This window comes from Opisthorchis viverrini, assembly GCF_000715545.1.
Source record: "Opisthorchis viverrini unplaced genomic scaffold opera_v5_145, whole genome shotgun sequence".
Taxonomy (NCBI): domain Eukaryota; kingdom Metazoa; phylum Platyhelminthes; class Trematoda; order Opisthorchiida; family Opisthorchiidae; genus Opisthorchis; species Opisthorchis viverrini.
Window position 1 is genome coordinate 55,380 of NW_008751802.1, and position 9,216 is coordinate 64,595.

The window sequence follows — 9,216 nt, forward strand, 5'->3', positions numbered from 1 at the left end:
CTTCACTGTAGGGCTTTTAATACAATTATATATATATATATATATAACTAGACAAACCTCATGGTTGTACGGCAGTGAAGCATCAGCGGCAACACTGATGTTGCTGTCTTTGATGAAGATAATGAGACGTCACGTGCAGAGCACACAAAGATCTAGTGCCTGAATGAAGTTGACCGGGCTGTACCGCATACAAAAGTTCCCGCATTAAGTGCCGCATTGGATATCTGTTTCTAGTGATCGCTAACATCCAAAGTCAGACCAGCCGACAAGCGATTGAGGGGCTGGTTCGGCGAATAGCACTTGGTCGTCCGTCCTTACCGTGTTACGACTTCTGTGATACACTAAGCCATATTGAATGTTCACGTGACACTCGAAGTGTTCCATACTAAGTCGGCCCATGGTTAGAGATCTGGCCAGCATAGTTTTCTATTCCTCCTGGTTATGGGTTGGAACGTGTGTCGACTTGCTGCTTGGAAATGCAGCCTGCCCTGACGCGGTCTTACACCTTGGCTTCCTTCCGAAAGGCTTTGGTTTAGAACCTAATCGTCCCATCTAGGCCTGGGCGCCCTGACAGTATCCCATTCCACCCTCATGCCCCATCGGCCGTCACGTAGTGCCATCAGCAACGTCACTTTATATTAGGCATGAATCCACGCGGATCCCACTATACCGCCCGTCTTTAGGCGCTGCTACGGCCGAGACGTCTGGCCCGCTCGAGGTTGGCCGAGAATTCGGGACGCTTGCCGGTCCGGCATCAAGGCGAGATCTGATTGGTCAACAATCTGGGCACAACAGCCAATCATGACCCAGTATTGGCCAAATGCCGGTTGCCAATGGCGCATCCAGAGCGCGTCAGAAATTCCAGAAAGTTATAGCCACTTACGCTATATATACGAAGCGTTGTACAACTGTTCTTGACTTCGTTTTGGGCATCAATAGACCTTGTGCACCTTTGGTGGTTGTTTTGACATGAACGCTAGCTTGGGAGGCTCAGACCGAGAACTAAGTTGAGGAAAATACCGTTACTACACTTTACTTGCTACATAGAGCAGGACATGTGAATAAAAACAGACTTTTGCTGACACCCCTTTATCTTTCTGTTCAGTCTTTCACCTCCTTTTCCACTTCATTTATCATACATTTGTAGGCCTGTCATTTAGGACGGACGACCCCGTTTGCCTGGTATCGGTCTTGGCCGCGACACTTGAGCGTCAACCGGCGTTGACAGCCTGTCACCTCGAAAATAATTGCCAAGCTTCGATTCCCGGTCTGTCTAACAGCCTTCAGCGGCTGCACTCTAAAGCGAGCAGGACAAGATTCCCTCGTTCTGACAGTGCATTCGCTTGAAACTGACACATGCAGGGATTCTAGCAAGCACATTGGTTGAGCTACATGTCCCATTTCTCCCCACTCGTTTCCAGCTCCGCACCTCTAGCAATCCAGAAACCACCGCTTCAGGAGGTGAATGAATCGCCATTGGAAACAAGCGGAAGGTCCCTGGCTTGACTCGACACCCGTTGATAGTTTGTTTGCATGGTGCAAGATGGCTAGAGTGATTAGGGAGCAAATTCACTGCACGGAAGGTCTATGTTTCGAACCGGACCTCTGCCTCTCGACTCCCCCTGTCTAGGCTTTGGAAACTTGGCAGTATCCCAGCCCCCGTGCTCCCTTCAAGTGGCATGGTAGTTAGGCACCGGAAAGGTGTCACAATAGTATTTTCGCAAGGAAACGCCTGTGGATCCCAGCCCCGTGCTCCCTTCAAGTGGCATGGTAGTTAGGCACCGGAAAGGTGTCACAATAGTATTTTCGCAAGGAAACGCCTGTGGAGTCTCACCTGATCGCTGGTTGTTTAACGTATCTGCTTACGATCCGACAGACAGCAACTCCGATATCTCGAGTATCCCGTTAAGGAGGGCAAAAGTTCATATTTCACTGTGATGAGCGGATGTGTAAGTGCAGTGCAGATAGAATTAGAATTTGAGACTCAGTTGGTCATTCAACTTCGATTTCAGTGCCTAAAGCAAACTGTTTCATGTGGCCCCAATTTCGAAGCAACTGAAGTCGTCCGATCCACCGTGCCAGCCACGTATCCAAACTGATGACATCGCCATCAGTTACCAAAGGTACGGATCAATTGCTGACTACCGCCCCATTCGAAACACTTTTACATTCTCTCCGTTAATCATGGCCGCTGTTATATCTTATTGCTGTCCCCACTCAGTGCCTAGTGCCGGAAAAAGGACCCGCTGACAAGAAAAAAACAGCTTTATTTGGAACAAACGAGTACGTGAAAAAGTAGAGCAGCCCGGCGCGATATATTCAGGGGGGCAACGGCTGACCTTGACCCCAGGCTTTTGATCCGCTTATGGTGGTGCTTGATGGTCTCAGTAGGTTTTAGTGTTGTGGGACACTTGACCTAGCAGCTGAGACCGCAAGATCCCGAAGTGTAAAGAACTTGTCATATTCGTCTTCTGAACTCTCCTCCAAAAAACCAACTCTCAATGTTTAATTCCTGCTGGAACGAGGTTACTGTTTTCCTTCACAGCGCCTGGATTTTAGCCTGCGGCACTGCCAGATTCACTCAAGTGCTGGATGCCAGACAGACAAGTGACGTTGCTCGCATCTCATATAGAAGTCCCCGCCGGCTCCGATAAGCCCGGTAATTACCAGCGCACGCGCCGACCTTGGAGAGTGGTGGACCGCAAGAGGCGGAGGATTCCGGCAATGACCGAAGGTTAACTCGATGTATTCTTGCAGCCTGCCCTGGAAACCGGCAGAGAGCAATCACCTTCAAGGGCGAGATCGAATTGACAGGACCATCTTTAGCAGAGGACGTATTGACCGCCGAGGAACTCTGGGGCTTACTGCTGTTGCTCATTTGGACGGCCGAACAGCAACAGTGTTAGGTGCTGCTACAGTCAAGAATCCTATCCCGCATCCGATTGGCCAGAACACGGGTACTTTGTCCAACCGCATCAAGGCGAGGACTTATTGGCCGAAAATGTGGAACGACACCCAATCATGGCTGAGTATCCGTCGGAGGCCCGCAGCAAAATCTGTGTCCGGAAGCTGATGCTTATAAGGCGTTTGCAATTCTTCCCGAAATCGTAGGGTCGAATTTTTTTCTAAAATTTGCAATTTACAGTATGTAAGCGCAAACTAAAAAGCGCTAATCTAAGTCACTCGTTGTATTTAATTATTAACTGATATTATTATTAATTATGTTATTACCAATTATAACCATTAATTAATTACTCCTCCTTTCCAATTTTGGGTGTGCGTTCGCCTTCACAGTTCTAATGCTACCTCTTCACGTATGGCCTAACGTACGTTTTATGAGAAATTGGAGACCATCGGGTTCTCATCCTTCACCGTATTTGAGAAGGCGTTAAACCACTTCATTAGGAATAATTATGTGGTGCGGGAAAGTGTCGGCTAGGCTTCACACCACAAGTGGGTGTATTACAAATGCAGCAGATGGTCAGCAAAACCCACACGGTGCTAAGGAAACCAAAGAAGCAAGTAAGATGGGCGCATTTGCCAATAAGAAATTACACGGGGATCACCGGCTGTCCGGTACGGTTTCGCCTAAGAGACACGAGAGAATCTCTCGGTCAACTCTTAATATATGGAGCACAATCACAATGTTCGCAGTATTTTGTACGATCGGCTCCCGGTAAAGCGGCTCCTGACAAATGAGGAATCGGGTAGCTGCGGAGCTCAAATGGAATCCCCTGGTGTGAAATGCCATTGTAAAAGCTGGTGAATTCGGCAAGGCTCGCCGAATGAGTCGATCGGCTATAATGAGTGTGCATTGGAGGTTTGGGTTTTGCTTTAGTAGATTATATGCCTTCTGTCCTGGTAATGCCCAGCGATTTCTGTTGGGTGCTTGTGCTGCACCCGGAAGAAAGGTCACTATAGCCACAAGCTTCGTCAGAGGGCAATAGATAGCACTTTTCAGACGTGTCCATATACAGCAAATGTCCATGGCTTCCCAGCTATCAACCGGTTTGTTTGAGTTTTTTAAATCACCTATTATGTGGACTGTAGATGCATGCTACAAGCTTACCTGACCACCGATGGCACAGGCACTCTGTGTCCGATTATATGTATCTTTGTGAAGAAAGAACAATCTGGCTTTATATGTAAAGCCTTTGGCTTGTTCTCGGACGTAACTGGTGAAAAATACCAAATGATGTTGTTCCTCATGGACAAAATGGCGACACGCGTGTGAGTGGTGAGGTAAGTGTTTGGATGCGATGTCATACTGTGCTATTTCCATATTGGAAACCCGGTCAGGGACCAGGTGCATTTCATATGACATCTGCAAACGGCCGATATACATCCCATATAGCCCGCCACTCAGGGTAATGCCGGTACGCATGTTCCGGCAAGCAACGCAAGCGCTGCGCAACACAAACCCTGGATTCGTCTCTTAGCTCATTGCTAGCTGACTGTATATCACCCGCCAGTGGGTTGTGCAGGCGCAATCCGGGATGGTCCAGCTTGGCAAGGCTACCAACGACAGACGCCAAGTGCCCCCTGACAAACCAGGTGCAGTATTCATATACAACTTACGTTCCATATAGTAGGTATACCGGCACGCTAGATGGCTTATACGGGAATGCAATATGCAAACATTGTACCACTGTAACGAAGGGGTACCTTGAGGGAGGATCAAACTTTCTAAACTTGATGAGTCGAATAATTGTACGCACGTTTTGACACACTAACATCGTGTTGGAACTAAAAGGCGGGGTAAATTTACTCTAGCTAACTTATGCTTCCCGTTGAAAACGCCGAAATGCTCACCCAAATGCTTCCCGAAAATAATGTTATGCCAAAGTTCAGCAAACGAGCTTAAATTGCCGCTTAGGTGCAGCAGCTATAACCGATCCGAACGTTATTGTGGCAGAGAAACGAACGTTGAAAATTTTGCAGATAGTAGTCCGTGTTTGAAGAACAACGTTAGTCCGTAAAATATGAAAGGATTCATTTCATGCTTTTCTCGTAAACAGCTTATCATATGCTGACAGAAGGTGATCGGTGATTCTGAACGCTCGCTCGCTTAAACATGGAGCTGTAAGCAGCACAACAATGAAACATGCGGCCAATATGGACGAGCCTTCCATAAAATCTGGAATTCGAAATTTCCATCGTTCCAGTAAAACTACTTTTGAGTCACCCCAAGTGACCGGCGCGGCACGGGGAGATTAAGGGCTCAAATTCAGCGATCGTGCTTCTGGGCACGCCATCCAGACCCTCATTGACTGAAATGTTCAAAGAATAAGTCTTTGGTGATTAAGTGAGGGGATCATCGACCGCAAAAGCTCTCTTCCGCAGTAACTTTTCAGGTCAAACAAAAAGCTTACGCAAAAATTTTGTAGTTTGACGTACGATGGTGACCTTGGGAACTCTCCCAATTTGTTCAGTTGCAGGGGTTTCACGCATGCAACAGCCATTGGGAAACTTTCCGGAATGAAATTCCTGTTGTGTTATCTCATTAAAATACGCTATGGCTGAATTTTGTGCTTTATCTCGTAAACCGGCAGGGGAATACTTATCTGTGCCGGCGGATGACTTGGAAATTTTGATGACTGAAACGAAATCCTACCAGCAAAATATCACCGCAACCTGCAAACGGGTTGGACTAATTCTCCTTAAGACCCCAAAATCCGAAACCCCTATGGGTTTTGTATTGTACTACTAATAAGGTTGCTGAAAATCCGTCGACGGCCCACGACCGGTTTCGCCCTTCTTGGGGCTCATCAGGTAGGCGCAGTTCCCGAGGTTCCGCCAACCTTAAGTTCTACTTGAAACAAAATTGCACGAAATCAGAGAGTACACACTCATTTGCAAACTAATGTGGTTTTTCGAGAGACTCACCTGGAACCCGGCTGAATCTCTCGTTTGTGATGTTTTCAGGCAACTGAATGTGCTGCACCAGGCCGCCTCATATTTCAGTCGCTACTGTATTGGAGACATCAGGCCGTTAGGAACATCAGTGAAGACGGGTGCCAGAGATGATTGTGTTGAATCTAGTTTCCCAATTATAGAAAGACCTAAATCCAGCATAGAATTCACCCTCGAGTCCTATGGGACTCAAGCTTTTGAAGCAGCTGGATGCGTAGTTTACGATCGATGCGCCTAATAAGTGAGAAAACGCATCTGATATGAGTCCTTGTCTCCAGCGTGAGTTAGGCTGCGCATAAATATGAGCAAGTTCGTCAGACAACAGAGTTTTAAGAGGAATTCGTTCTGCGCTGGGGATACCAGGTCGTTGGCATCGAGGTGATCCAAGATGATTTGCTTCAGACTGCGTGATATGCTGGTGAGATTTAGAGGATTGCAGCTATCGGCCACCAGCTTTGTAGGGTAGCATGACAATCGTTTCCCCCATGGAAACGGACTGTTGCCTTCTCCGTGCGATGGACAAAACACCAGGCAGAAATAGCCTTGCTGTGTGAGCTATGTTTCTTTCAGAATCCCTGGAATTCATATATTCGCAACAGGCTAAAGTTGGTCTTGTGCAAGAGTTGGCAAACATCCTTGCCCGTAGAGAACAAATCAATTAGAGGCCATTTTGGAGACGCTCTGCCAAGATTGGATGGGATGACTACGTTAGGGTAGAGCGAGAGTCTGTGTGGTATTCTCGTGAGATACTACTATCGGGTCATCCTTAGTTTTTCGGTTTCTACCTCCCAGGAAAAAGGCAGTCGATATTTCTTCGGAGGAGACTCGTATATCTAAAATGTATTTTCCTGTGGGTTCCATTAGCTGATTTCTGATCAACAGTGGTTTCCGTATTCTACGAAGTGCCAGCTCATCTTCTGTCTCCTGTAGTGACATTTTGCGGAGTATTTGTTACCTGGCTTCCAGGGAGTGCCAAATTATTTAGAGTAGCTTTCCGCTCTTTTTGACTGCGCGCTGGTTTCTTTAGGGTGAGCACTGCGTCATCCCCCTGAAGTTTCTGGACAGAGTCCTGTATATCTCCCTCGCTGGGGCTGGTCCTAATCAAGGAATATGCACGTTTCTGAGAAGCCTGCTTTGTGAGTGTTTGGAATCCGCACCTGAGGTCTTGGGTGCCAGGTTCAACAGCAGATGATATGAAAGGTTGTCACAAAGGCTGTCATAATGTCTGAGAGGATCCTTCACCTCTTGAACAACAGGGTACCCCCCATTGGTGACAATCAGATCAAGCAGGGATGGTAGTTGGTCTGCGTAATATGAGAAGAGTGCGCCGATATACTGGGTCCAACTGCTCTGTTGCGTGACTTGAGTTGGTGCGTGTGATGGTGACGATAGTCAGTCCACGAAGCCTCCATGGTGATAAAATCACCTCCCAGCAAGAGACGCGCGAGGAGTTGCTTGGAGAGTTGTATGAGGAATTGGTTATATTCCGGCTGGCTTGGAGGGCAACGGTAGACCGCGACAAAATGTAGTAAAACGGTCTCACGCAGCGAGGTTTGAAGCCACAATGCATCACAAAAAGGTGACTGGCCTTATATTATGTAGCTATAAATATCCGGCTTTGGTATGAATTTATTTAATATCTCCACATTGCTGACTGCGGGGTGGTTACTATTCAGCATCATTTCAGCCGAGAACTGCATTCCAGTAAATATGATCTAAACACTTCGAGGGCGATATCAAGCTACTTCTCAAAGAAAATTCCACGTGCTGATATAGGTTACTTTAAAATGGCATCAGGTTGTTGGAGTATTGTTGGCAGAATTCTTATTACAAAGGTGTAACAGCCTCCGATTTTCCCAAAATTCCAAGGGTTTGTTGCTCGTTCTGTCACGATGAGTACCCCGAAACAGGCTTCTGAATTGGCGATTACGCATGCTTCCTCATTCGAGGAGAGGATTTCAATGGGAAATCTGCGTACAGCTGTGATCCTTCAAGTCATTTTGTGCCGAAGTGTGTTCCGTAGGCTGTTCAACTTCAAAAATATCCACAACCCACCTCAGTCGTTCGACAGGCCCTTCGCTATCTAAAAGTCGACCCGTCTTGAACGTCTCTGGTAACCGCAGATACAAAACCTGATCCACACTAAACGTCTGTGGTGCTGGGATGTCGATAGGCTGTTACTTTATCATCCTGGTTGACTCAATGGGCAGGCGTGAATGTGAGGGTTTCCTGTACGAAAATGCGCCCCGCCCCCAGCCCCATGACCGTGCTCCGTAGCATTTCTCCTACACCCTTTCGTGATGCACTGTGGATGCAAATTCCACTACATGGGGCCGACTCTGTTGCACTCCGCATTACAAACCTTTGCTTACGAAGTTCAGTGGAAGAAAACTTTTTCATACAAAAACTGAACAACTCCAATTTGGCTACCCCTTCGCGCATCAGTATGTTGGCAGGTGACTTCAATGCTCCAAGGGTGGGGTTCCGACACGTCGGATCTAGAGGACGTTCTGAATGGGTGCCATTCTGAGCCATGCAACAGAGCAGTTGGACTTATCATACTCCATGAAACTCATGAAACTCAGTATGACTTCGGAAATCGAGACACGCAGGGCAACAGTCGGAGCATCGTGCGAGGCTGAGATGGTGTTTGTTCCAAGGAAGCGAGCGAACAGTTAAAGTAATGAGAAGCTATCCAGGAAAGATTGGTGTCGTTTGGAAATGGGTTCAAGCCATTTTTCTGGGAAGATGACGTCCCTTAGAGGGTTGTCGACAGTTCATCCAGGATGCACTCCGTGTCATTTTAGGAGGAATTTCTGAGTCTCAGCGCTTGCGGGCCTGCCGTTCAGTGCTGAGAACTTGAATAGTGGTGCAACAATCTTTTTCCATCCGTGCCTTCCAGGGGAATGGAAATCTCTGAGCGGCGGGGACAAACATCCTCCAGAAAATTTGTATGTCGATCCACGAATCAGTGGGTACTTTTCATTGGATTTCATATCTGGTTTAGAGATATTAATACCCGCTCAAATGGTCTGAGTCACCCTCTGATGGCCTGAGTTTTTTAGCGGACAGACCTCGCAGTGTGTTGAGGAGGTGATACTTCCCTGCCAAAAAGCGCGTGCCTCCGAAATAGTGCAGCAACTTTTGTTTAATGAAACCAGTATGTTGCTCCGCGTCCTGCGGCCTCGCCAATTGCGATGGATAGAAAACGTGATGGCTTGAAGCGAACTTCACTGTAACTAGGCAGGACTTTTACGGCTACAGTGATATGGTTATCACAGCATTTTTAACAGGATATAGCTG